The sequence below is a fragment of the Chiloscyllium plagiosum genome, chromosome 28 (genome assembly GCF_004010195.1).
Source record: "Chiloscyllium plagiosum isolate BGI_BamShark_2017 chromosome 28, ASM401019v2, whole genome shotgun sequence".
Classification (NCBI taxonomy): Eukaryota; Metazoa; Chordata; class Chondrichthyes; order Orectolobiformes; family Hemiscylliidae; genus Chiloscyllium; species Chiloscyllium plagiosum.
In genome coordinates, this window is record NC_057737.1 from 21,036,711 (window position 1) to 21,053,819 (window position 17,109).

Sequence of the window (17,109 nt, forward strand, 5' to 3'; positions counted from 1 at the left end):
GTGAATGGGGGCGGAGGTGTCCCCGGTGATTGTGTGGGGGTGACCCTGGTGATTGTGTGGGGGTGTCCCTGGTGATTGTGTGGGGGTGTGTCCCCAGTGAGTGTGTGGGGGGTGTCCCCTGTGATTGTGTGTATGAGGGGGTGTCCCCAGTGATTGTGTGTGGGGGTGGTTGTCCCATGTGAGTGTGTGCGGAGGGTTGAGTGTGGGAGTCTGTTTGTGTGGGTGGGCTGTCTGTTGGGGGTGTGTGTGTGCTTGCGTGTATGTGCGTGTGTAGACAAGATGCCCCCTTATTGGCCTGCTATTCTTAGACAAAATGAGAACAGGTAAGGAATATTACCACAGCTCAATAGTCATCAATGCTGTCAAGGCGTGGAGGGCAATGTGTCAGGGTGAGGGCAATATTGCCAAAACATCATTTTTGACACCCATAGTTGGTATGCCAGGCTTTCAGCCAGGGATGATGGACTCTGGTTTTAAATTATGGACAGCTAGGGGTATGTCTTGCCTGGGTGATTTATTCGAAGGGGACATATTGATATCCTTCGACCGGTTGGCTCGGAAATATGGATCGCCCAGTGGAGACCTCTTTTGTTTCTTTCAAATTAGAAACTTCATATAAAAAGAGACCACACTTCTAACTGATCCTTATAGGTCCGACATGGAGAGGAGGGTGTTGAGTGCTGAGGATACTTTATCTGTTAGCAACGTTTATCATCTGTAGGGAGAGAGTCCCTCCGACGAGACCGAACGGCTCTGTAAAGTATGGGAGAGGGAGTTAGACATTGAGATCTCTTCTGAAACATAGGAGGATATCTGGGAAAATGTAAGAATGATCTCGATTTGCAACAGGACCCACGCCTTATAATTAAAGATTCTCCACAGGATCCATTGGCTCCAGACTGCCTCACTAAATTTAAGGCGAGTGTGAGTACGATGAAAAAATTTTGGCCAGGGCACATTTGGTTTCCATCTTTGAATGTATTTTTTACATTGGCTAATCAGACAGAAATGTCATCTCAACAGTAACCTTCCTTTTCAAAGTTATCTCTCAGTTTCAGCCATGATTATGTGGACTGGGTTTGAAAGTGGGGCTAAAAATCTATTAGTTCAGTGGTGGGGTTGCTGCTAACAGGGCCAAGCTTAAAAGATGTTTAATGTTAAAAGCAAATTACTGCGGATGCTGGAATCTGAAACCAAAAGAGAAAATGCTGGAAAATCTCAGCAGGTCTGGCAGCATCTGTAAGGAGAGAAAAGAGCTGACGTTTCGAGTCTAACTGACCCTTTGTCAAAGCTAAAAAAAAAGGGAGAAATAGGGAGGTATTCATACGAGGCTGAGAGAAGATGGGTCATGGCTCCAGAAGTAAAGGTAGCAATCTTAGTAAATACCTTGTCTAACACTGAGAGAGAAAAGGAAAGCAGAGAAGGTGGACAGAGGGAGAGAGACGAATGAAAATCCTGTCGGAGAGAAAAGCAACACTTCTTCAGGGTAGGCCTTCCTGGGAGAGAGGTGGCAGTCAGTTAAACACTGGATAAGAGCAAATCACTGCGGATGCTGGAATCTGAAACCAAAAGAGAAAATGCTGGAAAATTTCCGCAGGTCTGGCAGCATCTGTAAGGAGAGAAAAGAGCTGACGTTTCGAGTCTAACAGCTCTTTTCTCTCCTTACAGATGCTGCCAGACCTGCTGAGATTTTCCAGTGTTTAATGTTAAATTTGAAATTTCAGTTTTGTTCTATACATATTAAGAAAAACTACTTTGTATGTGGTATTAGAATGTACTCATAAGAGCTTTGCATGAGCCTCCTCACACCTCACCCCCCACTTCAACTAACCCTATTACTGTTAGAATTATTGAAAATTTAAATACCTGTGCTGCACTACCCACAACTGTCCTTCTGTTACTTCTTCAAATAAATTGCTAAGATTAATCAAGCATGACCCTGCTTTTTACAATTCTTGCTCACTATTCATTATCCACAGGTTCTAACTTTATTTTTAATTACCCCGATGAGTAAGGATTCCATTATCTTTCCACCAAATTGGCAGCTAACTAAATCATGCAAAGTTCCCTTGACTTGTTCTATTTCACCTTTTAAATATTGGAATCACATTAGTTGCCTGCCAGCTCTCTGGCACTATTCCCTTTATTAATATTACAGAGTAGTGATGTTGCTATCTCTTTCCTTTTAATAGGGATGGATGCCAATTCATCTGGACTTAGGATTTTTACCCTCTCTAAGTTCAGTTAGTTTATCAATGAGCTCTCCCCCTTTCTATGTTAAGTTACCTTATGTCTTTTCGATCTCTTCTACTAATGTCATGCCAACAATATTAGTCTTCCTATTAGATAAAAGGCAAATTAGTATTTAGAAATTTCAGCCAAGTTGTTGCTATTATCTGTGAGTTTATTGTAGGTATCCCTTAGTGGCTCGTGTATTTTATATTTCAGCACTATCCAATGATAATGCATCTTAAATGTGCATAACAGAAATTTTATTAATTGTGCTTTAAGATGTCTGCTCCATGCTGATAGCTCTTTGCTTCCATCTACTCCTGTAAACTATCTAACTAATCAGGCATGTTGAGACTTATAGAGTCATAGAGTCATACAGCATGGAAACAGACCCTTCTGTCCAACCCGTCCATGCCGACCAGATATCCCAACCCAATCTAGTCCCACCTGCCAGCACCCGACCCATATCCCTCCAAACCCTTCTTTTTTATATACCCATCCAAATGCCTCTTAAATGTTGCAACTGTACCAGCCTCCACCACTTCCTCTGGCAGCTCATTCCATACACATACCACCCTCTGCATGAAAAAGTTGCTTCTTAGGTCTCCCTTATATCTTTCTCCTCTCACCCTAAACCTATGCCCCCTAGTTCTGGACTCCCAGACCCCAGGGAAAAAACTTTGCCTATTTACCCTCTAGAAAACAGACTCACCTACATCAAACTTGGAACAATTGAACACGACAGTGGCATTGTTCCAAATCGTTTTTATTTTATTATTTGCATATTGGGGATAATGTTATAATCTTTGATAACTTAGTTTCATACTTGCTCTTTCCTGATTGTTTTTTGACTTCTTTCCCAACCTCTTCTCTTTATCTTTTATTATCCTCTCTATTGTCCACATACTTTATGTAGGTATTTTCTTTATTTTTAATCTAATGCTCGTTCCTTACTCAGACATGATGCATGAGATATTACTGGCTAGTTTGTTCTTGCTTTTTAGTAGAAAATGTTTTTCTTATTGATCACTCTTTTAAATGGTTCCCACTGCTGTCCTATTCCTTTATTGGCACTTTGTTTTCAAAATGCACAGATATTAAATGTTTTAACATTCTGGCAGTGACTGCGCTGTGCTCCAAGTTCAGGTGATTAAAGCCTGGTTTTACCTCATTCAGACTGTTTAATAAAATATCTGAGGTACTTGTCAACCAACTGCCCTGAATAGTCTTCCCTGCTTAATATGTCGCTATCGTCATACTGGGACTTAAAACAATGGAATAAATAATATTCTCATAACCTTCCATCACATTCTGTTTTTAAAATATACAATCGATGCACTTCATCTTTCTTTCAGGGTAAACCGAAATGAAAATTTGGAAACTAGGCCCAAAGATGTTTAAGACAGCCAAGCGCTGTGCCAAAAAATTAGGATAAGTAGAGACTCCACAGGAGACTAATTAGTTTATTAATTTGAAGGATTGTGTCTTATCATCATTTGGCCCAGTTTCTCTGCACACTCTCATTTCTGACTGTGAATCTTTAAACTTCTGTGAATGCAAATATAACAGGTCCCTTAATTACCTGCAGGCTCGCTTTCAACGAAAAGATTTTGATGGCAAAGTTTATTTTGGTCAATAAAATATTTTATGCCAAGCTCAATACCCACTGAGCATTTACCATTACATCCACAGGACCTTTCATATCATCCAAGTGACATCTGGAAACATGAGCTGACCTCTTAATTAATTGGGTTAATCAGTCTCATGGACAAGTGGACATCTGGACCTTATCTGTACTTTGTGTGACTCATGTAAAGTGACAGAATCAAAATAAAGGCTGCTGATCAAAGTGGTCAACAAAGCTCACGTTCTGCATTTACAGAGAAAGTCCTGAGCAGTTTCAAATGAAGCTAGCAGAGAAAAATGATGCAAACAATTGTTTCCTTCAAGTTATCATTTCAGAATTGATTTTATTGATATTATCCCATCATGCGAATTTATTGGAATCTGAAAATCACATAAAAGTCCCTTGATTTTTGTGTTATCAACTAGAACTAAAGTAGTCACTGGAAATGAAAGAAAGCTTGGTACGAAATGCACTCGCACTACATTTGTGCCTGTAATGTATTAAAAGCTCACATCAACTGTGCAAAGAAATGATTCTCAGAAGAACTCAGTGGAATAGAGAAATTAATCCACTTGTGGGGAAGCACTGGTAACTCAAAAGTGATGAAGCAAAGACTGAGTTGCCACGGTGATCCGTACACCTGGGATTAATGCTATATTTTATTTCACAGTGAAATTTCTGTTTATACGACATGCATATTTACCAAATGACCATCTCATATTTTTGGTCAAACATTAATGTTCTGCATTAGGCTGCGTGTATAGACTCACTCACTATCTTCTCAATGCTTTGCCTTGTCCAAGCTAAAAGACTTTGAAACAGTGAGACACAGAGCTAAGATTTTCGCCATTGTTTAATTTTATAATTTATGAATTTGTTCACAAAAATGGAGATCAAACAGCATTGGGTATTACAAAATGCATATCATTAATATTGCGTTTTGTAAAATCCTTCATGAGCACAGTGTCCCTCTGAAAGACAGAAGACAACACATATGTTACTTTACCACAAATTTGGGTGGGGAGACAGTGAGAGGAGTCTAATTCATTTGACTGCAGTGTAACCAATTCCAAATGGGTTGTAATCTAAGACAGATCATTAATATCCTTGGAGCTAGGTGGCCAATTGAGTGACAAATGGAAATCAAAATTGACAAGTCAACCTCAGAATCTTTCTCATTCTAACAGATAGGAATTACATGAATAAATAACCTGGCAGGATCATTTTAAGGGGTTGGGGAAGAGGAATGGTAAGATATGGTTTGAAAAAGTCTCAACAAATTTGTCACTTCATGTGTCTGGCATTAATTGCTTGTTGCACTGACATAAACCAACAGTTATTTATTTCACATTTTCTTCTTAATATAAGCTGAAAATGCAAACACACCAATTCACTTTTGAACAAGAGAAGTGTGTCAATGTTTCAGCTGGAACCCAAATACGGAAATTTGTTATGAGCTCCTGTCAACATATGTTGTCACATATCTTTCCATTTCTGATGCCTGATGGACATGCTCCATATTTGGAATTCTCTCCATCTCAGAGTTCAGCAGTCAATGGAGGAGAGGAAAGTCTATTCTGCAGTTGCCAATGTATTCCAAACCACACCATTAAGAAGTAGTCATACAAAAGGCTTATATGAAAGCAGCTCTTTTAATAATGAGTGATTAGAAGACACACATTTTACAGCCCTGCGTTCAGAGAATGACAGAACTTGACTGCATAATCTTATCTAAGGAACAATACCGTCATGAATGCAACGCCCACTGTACCTCATTGAAGTCGCACTCTACATCATACACTCAAGTCCTTTCACAAAGCTAGACCAATATTTTCCTCATCCAAAGGAGAGAGTAACACCAAGGTGAACCAAGTTGACATTGAGAAGACTTCAAAAGGGGGTTTTAAACATTGCATGCTGCTGAAAATTCAAACCTTGTTTAAAACCAGCTGAAATATGGTGTGAGGTTTGGTAGGAAAGAAAGAATTAATCTTTTATGTAATGCCTATTATGTTCACAGGATGTCCTAATACATTCCAATGCTAAAAAGGTTTATCTTAAATGTGTCATGAGAATTATACAGAGAAATGTAAAATTATATATTTTATACTGCCTTTTGGAATACTATAGGCATAGTGTTCTGTACTTTGGTGCCATGGGACTGAGTTCATTGGGAAACTGCATCGATAAGCAATGAGCTGTAATTTTCCGATATGAGATTCGCTGTGTATAAGATCCTGCTGGTATTGTAGGATTTCTTGCTCAACATATTGCTCTACCAAAGATCATCATTAACATTGACTTTCCCAAATGACCTTTAGTTCTCTTTGGAACAAAACACGACCTCCTTCTTGAATAATTCTACAACAGGTTGAATTTCTTCTTTCCTTACTCTGTCTCCCCTAAACTGTTATCCTCAGTCAAATGGTGCATCCGAAGGAAGAATTGGTTTCATTCTCTCTTATTCATCTTTCAAACACTCATTTATATGTTTTCTTGGCCTTATGCTCAAGAAATAATTCTGACCCACCAATTAAAGATGAGTAAAACTTGAGAAGTTGACTTGCCTTTATTCATTGCAAAGTAATAATTCCCCAAGCAGGGAGTAATGTTTGCCAGATTTTAGCATGTGAGACAGTGTCTGCTTACAACTGGCATTTTGCTCAATTTAAGTGACAAAACTGACTGCCAGGATGTGCATTCCATTGTAAACTCAGGATAAAGAGAGACTCAAAAAAACTTAGTTAATGGTTTACCTGAATAGCTAGATTATTTACAGATATTTGACCACACATTAAAATTCTTCTTTGCCTTGTGACATCACAAGCATGTACAAACAATACTCTTCACATCTAATCCAGGAAAGAAAGTTCCATTTAATGTTGCAGTGACTCATGGCTAAATTATTAATCTTCCCTTCCTCTCCCTTCTTAAGGTAAGCAAAGCTGTTAAAATGTGACATTCTAAGTTATTCAAGACTTAGCAGTGGAATGTATATATATACACTCTCTATACCTTGACAATCAGGCAGAACCTGAAGAAACAAGCAGAGGTCAGTGGTGCTAATATATCCAATACATTCCCGGAATTATTTCCATTGCAAAAAATCCAGTAATCCCATTGCAGCTAATGGCATGAACTGAGGGCTGGTATTGGAATCATTTGGAAGATTTGCATCACTTTAATACCTTTCAGGACTCCAGGACATCACAAAGTGTTTTCAAGACAATCAAGTACTTTTGAATTGTGGTCACTGTTGTAGGAAACATGGTAACCAGCACAATCAGGTCACATACTCAACAATATGATAATGGCCAAATGAACTGGTTTCAAGGATGATGAATGAAGGAGAAGTATTGATTAGGACACCAGGAAGCACATCTTCAAATAATGCTTTGTGATATTTTACATCTGCTTGAGAGAAAATACAGAACTTCAGATGGTGGAGCAGTACTAGTCTAGGTTTTGTGCTCTATAAAAATGGAAACACCTTTTTTGGAAGGACTTGGATTTTATTCCTGTCTAAGCACAGCAATTGGAGAAAGCAGTGATTCAGTAGACAATCCTTACTTCCACAACGTTACCCATAAATGCAATTAAGAAGATTCCTGCATACCTCCAGTGAGGTACTTGTCTATAGAACCAGTTCAAGGCCTTCTTTAGACTTGAGAAGCTGAGAGGTGAAGAGCCTCAGTACCGAATGCAAAACACCAATGGTTCCAAAGCGTAAAAGAAAAAGAAATAAATTGGGAAGCAGTGTTTAGAAAATGTAACATTTGAGCTTTAAAAATTTAATGATTATAAGAGAGGGGAAACAGAAAAGAAGGGATGAATTATTTTGTTCCATGGCTCTGTAAAATAAGTAGATACAGTAGAACACTAAAATAAAGCAAAGAACTGTAGATGCTGAAGATCTAAAATAAAAACAGAAAGTGCTAGAGAAACTCAGATGGTCTGGCAGAATCTGTGCAAAGAAAAACAGAATTAATGGTTTGAGGCCAGCGAACCTCCTTCAGGACAGAAACGTTAACTCTGTTTTTCTCTCTGCAGATATTACTAGGCCTGCTGAGTTTCTCCAGCACTTTCCGTTCTTGCTGCAGTAGAAGACTGCATGTTTTGTTCTAGTTTCATTATATGAGGATGTCAGAAGAAGGGTGAGCTGGTCAGGCATTACGTTTTGCTGTTTAGGAGCAAGTGAGGAAAATCAAGAACAACAACGAATGCAATGTGAGCAAGGCACAACAGTTTGTGAAGGAGAGAACTTGGAGACTGCTGTTGAGAGTGGAGGAGAACCTATAAAATTAGCAAATATCTTATTCTTATGCTTAAATTTGAAAGGCTGCTCAGAAGAAAATAATGGACCATCATTGGAGCTTTGGACAAAGTTACACTAGAATGATTAAAGGTTGCTGGAAGGAAAATTGAACAACTGGCATGAACAATGATGCCATTTGTTTGGAGATAACTCGCAGCAACAAGATTAGATTCCCTACAGTGTGGAAACAGGCCCTTCAGCCCAACCAGTCCACACCGACCCTCCGAAGAGTAACCCACCCAGACCCGTTTCCCTCTGACTAATGTATCTAACACTATGGGCAATTTAACATGGCCAATTCACCTGACCTGCACATCTTTGGACTGTGGGAGGAAACCGGAGCACCCGGAGGAAACCCATGCAGACACGAGGAGAATGTGCAAACTCCACACAGACAGTCACCCAAGGCTGGAATTGAACCTGGGACCCTGGCACTATGAGGCTGCAGTGCTAACCACTGTGCCATCGTGCTGCCCCATTGTCAGATATTTCAGATTTGACTGCTGCCTTGAAATTACTCCAGGGCACTGGTCACTTTTTAATATAATATTTATTGCTCACTTCCCTATTTTGTGTCTGCTCTTGTGCCAAGAGTAGACAACTGTGCCAACTATAACTGGCAGAATTAAGAATTTCTGACATTAGCAGATTTATTGTGAAATAATTTGCAGTTAATTACTGAGAAATTCAATAGCCAGCATAAATTATAAAACAATTACTCACTATTCAGGTCATAATATTGGTCAGAGGGGATGTCTCCTTGGTTACAATGTTATTCTTAGAAACAATAACAAGATAGGGAGACAATGAATCATTCTTGAATGGCAAAAATTGTCCATTATTCTTGGATTTTACCTTTAGAGTTTAATTACCCCCGCCCCTAAAATTGAGGCCTTGGTTTTCGGTCTTGGGCGGATCTGATTCCAAACCTCACTACTCCCAGTTTGATCACCTATTAATTCATCTCATGGTTGGGTTTGTCCAATAATCTGCAGTCATCTGGCTCTAGAGAATCTCCAATTTTAATTACAGTCAGTTCTGATATAATGCGATAGCTCTGTTCTCATACGATCTCGCATTATAAGAAAATCGTGCAATAGCAGCACCATTTAAACTAATGCGACTAGAATGGCTTTACAACTAATACAAGTAAGGAAAATTCACATTTTACAAATAATGGTCTAAATTCTTCAATCATGTTAAACCCAATTCGTGTTGAAGGAATACGTGTTATAGCAAAACTGACTGTACTCCGTTATTGGCAGCCATGCTTTCAGCTGCCTACTCTCTTAACTCTGGACTTTCCTCGTTTAACCTGTCTGTGGCTCCACCCCTTTAATGTGCTCACTCACAAGCCAGCAGCTCTTTGTCATTCATAGCGCCAGCTGAGAGATGGTGGCTGCTGCTGGTATTACATGCACCAAAGCCTCATAATTACTGAGGCATCCAGGCCACAAGCTCATAATGACAGGTGGGGCGTTGTGGATTGGAGGTTAACAGCAAGGGCATAACAGTGTCTCGCAGTGTCCCCCTCACTCATTTAGGCACATTACTCATTCACTGCTGAAAATGTGTTGCTGGAAAAACGCAGCAGGTCAGGCAGCATCCAAGGAGCAGGAGAATTTTTGGGCATGAGCCCTTCTTCAGGAACCCCTTCTTCATTACTCATTCAAGCAATGAGTACTTTTGAATGAAGAAACCCACTTAAAAGCCTGCAAATAATCTCAAACTTCCCGTATGGCTTGTTCCCTGCCTGCCTTTCAGTCAATATTATGCGAAGTGGGATGAGACCCTAAGTAGGCACGAGCTGGTTGCCTCATGATACGTGGGATGTGGAAGCTTTAGAGAGGATGCAGAGGAGATTTACCAGGATGCTACGTGGACTGGAGGGCATGTTTTATGAAGAAAGGTTGAGGGAGCTAAGGCTTTTCTCATTGTAGTGAAGAAGGGTGAGAGGGGACAAGATGATGAGAGATGTAGATAGAGTGAATAGTCAGAGACTTTTTCCCAGGGCAGAAATGTCTATCATGAGGAGGCATAATTTTAAAGTGATTGGAGGAACGTTTAGGAAAGATGTCAGAGGTCGGTTCTTTACACAGAGAGTGGTGGGTGCATGGAATGCACTGTCAGCAGTGATAGTAGAGTCAGATACATTGGGACATTTAGGGCACTCTTGGATAGACACATGGATAATAGTAAAATGAAGGATATGTAGGTTAGTTTGATCTTGGAGTAGGATAAAAGTTTGGCACAACATCAAGGACAGAAGGGTCTGTACTGCGCTGTACTGTTCTATGTTCTATGTTTTATGAACTAACCATTTCAGGGTCTTAGTTGGCAACAACGTTGGAATGCCATCCACAGGCTTTACTTTCATGAATGTCATCCGGGCAAAGAGGGAAGGCGGTGGGATCCCCATAATAGGCATAGTTTATATTCAACCAGCCCACATTTACAAAACACAAAATAAAACATCTACCACTTAAGGCACTTGTTGTGCTGCATGTTATATTCACCAAGTGGCATGCAGGGAAAAAACCATGCAGGAAGCCCTAAAGTAAATTCCTCTTAGGGTTGCTTACAGGTTCCCAAAGGGGTTCCCTCATTCAAAGGCACCTATTGCTTGACTGGGGTATGCCAGTGAAGTGGGCAGGAAACTGAGAGCCACTGCTATGCTCTTGCCACTGACCCCTACTCTGCAATTTCCCCAACTTTAATTGGTCAGCATTTGCTCAATCATCCTGTGTTAATATCGTCACCACCAACCAGTGTAAGATTACCAGTCAGCTCTGAACATGGTCATTCTATCTACTAGAATTGATCTGTGTTCTGCAAACATAAGATATCCATTCAAACCTTGTGCCTTTTTTTTGAATTACCAAGGAGCTGGGGAGCTCATCATTCCTCTTTGCTTTCTCTATAGCAATGCCTTGGGCAATTCGAGCTGATTCTCCTATTGTATAAGTTGTTGTGATTGTTTGAAATTTGTGTTTGTCCAAATGAGCACAACTCAAAGGTCTTCAGCCAGATGTCTCCTTTTTTAACAATACAAAAGACAATTCGCCAGAATGATTTCATTACATTGCTTTGCATTATTTAACCGATACCTTGATAATTTTCAGGAAGATTGAAACATTAAAAGCTACTTATATTATATGTTAAATGTACTTTAATACAACACTACATTCATTGTGAACCTGCAGTGGAAGAAAAAATTAAGTAATATTCTGAAGGATGAAAGTATACGATAAGGATTCACCTTCAAAATCAATCTTTGCCATGGAAAATAGTTCATTAACTTGTCTCTGGTTCAGTTCCATTCTGATAATTATTTTGGAATCTTCAGTATAGTGCGTCTGTCACAACCTTGCAGTCTCCCAGTTTAATTTCCTTCCCTCTTCAGCGAAAAGGGTAATGGGTGAACAGGACGTTTATTTTTAAAAGGATATCAGTGGAATCAGTTTACATTTAGGGGAATATGGGAAATGGGAAGCTAGCCCATATTTAGGTGTTGCTTCTCCAGCTCACAATGGGCTTTGCTGGAACATTGCAGCTGGCCTTGATGTATTGAGTATCTCAATAACGCAAACTTGCTCTCATACTAACACGCAGTCCTCCAGTAAAGTTCAATACAAGCTGGATGAATGCATTTGATTTGATTTGATTTGATTTATTGTTGTCACATGTACCTAAGTATAATGAAAAGTTTTTGTTTTATGTGCAGTATAGGCAGATCATAACATGTAAGGACGTACAGGTCATAGGGTGTTTAGACAGAGTGTGGTATACAAGGTTACAAGGTTATAGCTGCACAGGAAGTACACAAAAGCAAGATCAACATTAGATTTGAAATTTGTGATGACCATTCTACAGTCTAATAACAATAGGGAAGAACCTGCTGGTACATGTATTTAAGTTTCTGTATCGTCTGCCTGAAGGGGTTGGAAGAGAGTACAACCAGGGTGAGAGGGGTCTTTGATGATGTCAGCTGCCTTTCTGCAGCAACAAGAAGTGTAGATGGAGTCCTCAATTTCTTTAATGTCTCGGTCGTACTTCTGCAGCGCGGCCGAAAGTAAGTCCCATCGATTTCGGGACTCCTCGATGAAAGCGTCGATCTTCGCATCCAGCTTGGAGATCATCTCCACAAGGCTTGTTACTGTAGATAAGTCCCCCGGGGCGGCTGTGGACACCTCTGCTGCAGCTGGAGAGGGTGGGGGAGGAGTTCTTGCTTGTTGAGAGCTGCGGGCTCCCTTCCCTTTAGTCATTTTAATTAAAGATTCGATTGTTTAAGTTTAATATTAAACAACTAATTAAATTAAACAACTATTATAAATGATTTGGTGAGTGTGGTGGGGGTGGATGACCCACTTTACCCAAGTCCTGGGAGGAGCACTGTAGACTCAGACTTGCTGGGTTGCCGCCATCTTGGATCCCCGTCACATGTACCTAAGTACAATGAAAAGTTTTTATTTTATGTGCAGTATAGGCAGATCATAACATGTAAGGACGCACAGGTCATAGGGTGTTTAGACAGAGTGTGGTATACAAGGTTACAGTTGCACAGGAGGTACACAAAAGCAAGATCAACATTAGATTTGAAATTTGTGATGACCATTCAGCAGTCTAATAACAGCAGGGAAGAACCTGCTGGTACATGTATTTAAGTTTCTGTATCGTCTGCCTGAAGGGGTTGGAAGAGAGTACAACCAGGGTGAGAGGGGTCTTTGATGATGTTAGCTGCCTTTCTGCAGCAACAAGAAGTGTAGATGGAGTCAATGGATGAGAGGTTGCTTTCCATGGTGGTTTGGGGTGTGTTCACAACTTTCTTTAGTTTTTTTCCTGTCCTGGGCAGAGCAGTTGCTGTACCAAGCTGTGATGCCCCCAGATAGAATGCTTTCAATGGTGTATCTGTAAATGTTGGTGAGGCTCCCTATGGACATGCCAAATTTCCTAAGGCTCCTGAGGAAGAAGAGGTGTTGCTGTGCCTCTTTGACCATCACATCTGCGTGGGAGGACCAGAACAGATTGTTGATTATCATTACAGCAAGGAACTTGACACTCTCAACCCTCTCCACCTCATCTCATTTTCTGTTTAAGTTCTTTAGAGCCTTCAGGATTCAGCAACTTCAAACCATGAGCTCTGTGCTCCATTTTGATTAACCTTCCCCTACCCACAAAGTGTCTTGTTTCCACAGATCTGCTGTCAGCAAGGTGACTTATCATTAACACCTACCCTTTATCTATGTTCATTCTCTACTAACGTTAGCACTCCCTTTGCCTTTTTGCTCCGGGAGACCTGTTCTATCTGTTCCTCCTTCTCTTCCTCCCTCTTTTTGGCTTCAGCATAAAACCCACCACTTTGCCAGCTCCTTTCGGCTCCTCAGGAGAATATTTCGGATTGAACAACTCCACCGATCTCACATCTGTGCTTTTGCATTGCTTTGCCTTCATTGTAAATTTTATAGTTGTAACAAAGGACAGAATGTAGATAGAACTGGTGTGGTATGGTGGGGTGGAGGAGAGAATTGCCAAGGGTGGATCCTTTGGGGAGATCCACTGCCATTGCAGGAGTGTATCTTGTTAAAACTGCAAAGACACATTTGGAACCAAGTGAGGGCTCTCCCATCCAGATAGATACTGGGAGAAGATGATATAATTAACCAAGTCAACTATCCCAGGCGGGATGTGAAAGATCATTCAGCACATTGACTGTCATATTAGATGTCCTTTGTGATTTTTGGTTAGGAACAATTCCGTGTTGTAAAGGGATGAGGTGAGTCCTGATTGGAGAAATGAAACATGAAGTTGAGGAAGAGATGGAATAGATTTGTAATGATTCCTCGGCCACATTTTGTTCAGAAACAGTTTTTAGAGTCATAGAGTTATACAGCATAGAAACAGATCTTTTGGTCCAAGTCATCCATGCTGACCAGATATCCTAAACTGATCGAGTCCCATTTGCCAGCACTTGGCCCATATCCCTCTTAACCTTTCCTAATCCATATACTCATCCAGATGCTTTTTAAATGTTGTAATTGTACACAGCTCCACCACCTCCCCTGGCAGTGTGTTCCATTCATATACAATCGTCTGTGTGAAAAACGTGCCTCCAGGTCCCTTCTAAATCTTTTCCCCTCACCTTAAACCTATGCTCTCTAGTGTTGGACTCCCCTACCCTGGGGAGAAGGCCTTGGCTTTTCACCTTATCCATGCCCCTCATGATTTTATGAACCTCTATATGGTCACCCCCTCAGCTTCTGACACTTCAAGGAAAACAGCCCCAGCCGATTCAGCCTCTCCCTGTAGCTCAAACTCTCCATTCCTGGCAACATCCTTGCAAATCTTTTCTGAATACTTTCAAGTTTAACAATATCTTTCCTATAGGAGGAAGGCCAGAATTGAATGCAGTGTTGTAAAAGTGTCTGTAGTTATTGCAGAGTGGTTAAGGTGATTGGTTAGAATTCCATTGGTGTTTACTTGCACAGATTCGAATCCTGCTGCCCATGTTTTACGATCTTGCAGTGGGTGGCATGGTGGCTCAGTGGTTAGCACTGCTGTCTCACAGTACCAGGGATCTGAATTCAATTCCATCCCTCAGGCGACTGTCTGTGTGGAGTATGCACATTCCCAGTGTCTGCATGAGTTTCCTCCGGCTGCTCCGGCTCCTTCCCACATCCAAAAAGGGGATTGAGAGTTAAAAAGTTGGCGCTGGAAAAGCACAGCAGTTCAGGCAGCATCCGAGGTGCAGTAGAGTTCATGTTTCAGGCATAAGTCCTTCATCAGGAATGTCGAGGGGGAGATTTGGAAACTGGTGAAGTCAACGTTGATACCTTATGGTTGAAAGGTCCCAAGGCAGAAAATGAGGCAAATGGCTTTGATTTGACACTGGATGAGTCCCAGGAATTGCATGTCCTCAGGGGAGTGTTGAAGTGGTCGGCCACAGGGTGGTGGGGCTGTTTGATGCGTGTATTCTAGAGATGTTCCCTGAAACATTCCACAAGTTGGTATCCTAGCTTCCTGATGTAGAGGAGACCACATCGAGAGCAATGGACACAGTAGATGAGGTGGGTGGATGTGCAGGAAAAAGATCATGCTGGATGTGAAAGAATCTTTTGGGCCCTTGGACAGAGGTGAGGGGGTGTGGAGAGAGGGGGTGGGGGCGGGGAGGGGTGGAAAGGTGGAGGGTGGATTGGTTGGGGTTGTGGACCTGATGAGGGAGTCACAGAGGGAATGGTCTCTGCGGAAAGCAGATAGGGGTGGGGAGGGCAATATACCTCTGGTGGTGGGGTCTGTTTGTCCTCCGCCATTTCCATCACCTACAATGTGCTGTACCCAGAGATTAGTATGGTGGATGGTGAGGACCTGGTGGGGGTGTCCTATCCTTGTTGCGGTTGGAGGGGTAGGGCATAGAACAAGGGAGGGATAGAACAAGGATAGAATCCAAGGCTAGCACCCTTGGATTCCATGTGATCTAATCTTACTAACTCGTAAACTGTGTGGAATCTTGTGGAACGCCTTGCGGATGTCAATATAGAAATGACTACTGCTCTGACTTCGTCAATCTTCTTTGTCACCACTTCAAAATTAAAAGTCCATAATTCATCTGTGAGCAAAGGTATAAAGGACTTGTGAGCTCAACTAAGTAAATGCTCCCATGTGTGGAATAGAATGCATATTGGATCTTCAGTGGCAGCTTATTACACAAATCTGTCGTCATACCACAATCAGCTTCAGCAACTATCATCAAAGAGTCATTGAGTCATACAGATGTACAGCATGAAAACAGACCCTTCGGTCCAACCTGTCCATACCGACCAGATATCCCAACGCAATCTAGTCCCACCTGCCAGCATCCAGCCCATATCCCTCCAAACCCTTCCTATTCATATATCCATCCAAGTGACTCTTAAATGTTGCAATTGTACCACCCTCCACCACATCCTCTGGCAGCTCATTCCATACCCATACCACCCTCTGTGTGAAAAGGTTGCCCTGTAGGTCTCTTTTATATCTTTCCCCTCTCACCCTAAACCTATACCCTCTAGTTCTGGACTCACGACCCCAGGGAAAAGACTTTGCCAATTTACCCTATCCATGCCCCTCATAATTTTGTAAACCTCTATAAGGTCACCCCTCAGCCTCTGACGCTCCAGGGAAAACAGCCCTAGTCTGTTCAGTCTCTCCCTAGAGCACAAATCCTCCAACCCTGGCAACATCTTTGTAAATCTTTTCTGAACCCTTTCAAGTTTCACAACATCTTTCCGATAGGAAGGAGACCAGAATTGCACGCAGTATTCCAACAGTGGCCTAACCAATGTCCTGTACAGCCGCAACATGACCTCCCAACTCCTGTACTCAATACTCTGACCAATAAAGGAAAGCATACCAAACGCCTTCTTCACTATCCTATCTGCCTGCGACCCCACTTTCAAGGAGCTACGAACCTGCACTCCAAGGTCTCTTTGTTTAGCAATACTCCCTAGGACCTTACCATTAAGTGTATGAGTCCCGCTGAGGTTTGTTTTCTCAAAATGCAGCACCTCACATTTATCTAAATTAAACTCCATCTGCCACTTCTCAGCCCATTGGCCCATCTGGTCCAGATCCTGTTGTAATCTGAGGTAACCCTCTTTGTTGTCCACTACACCTTCAATTTAGGTATCGTCTGCAAACCTACTAACTGTACCTCTTTTGTTCACATCCAAATCATTTATGTAAATGACAAAAAGTAGTGGACCCAGCACCGATCCTTGTGGCACTCCATTGGTCACAGGCCTCCAGTCTGAAAAACAACCCTCCACCACCACCCTCTGTCTTCTACCTTTGAGCCTGTTCTGTATCCAAATGGCTAGTTCTCCCTGTATTCCATGAGATCTAACCTTGCTAACCAGTCTCCCATGGGGAACCTTGTCGAATGCCTTACTGAAGTCCATAT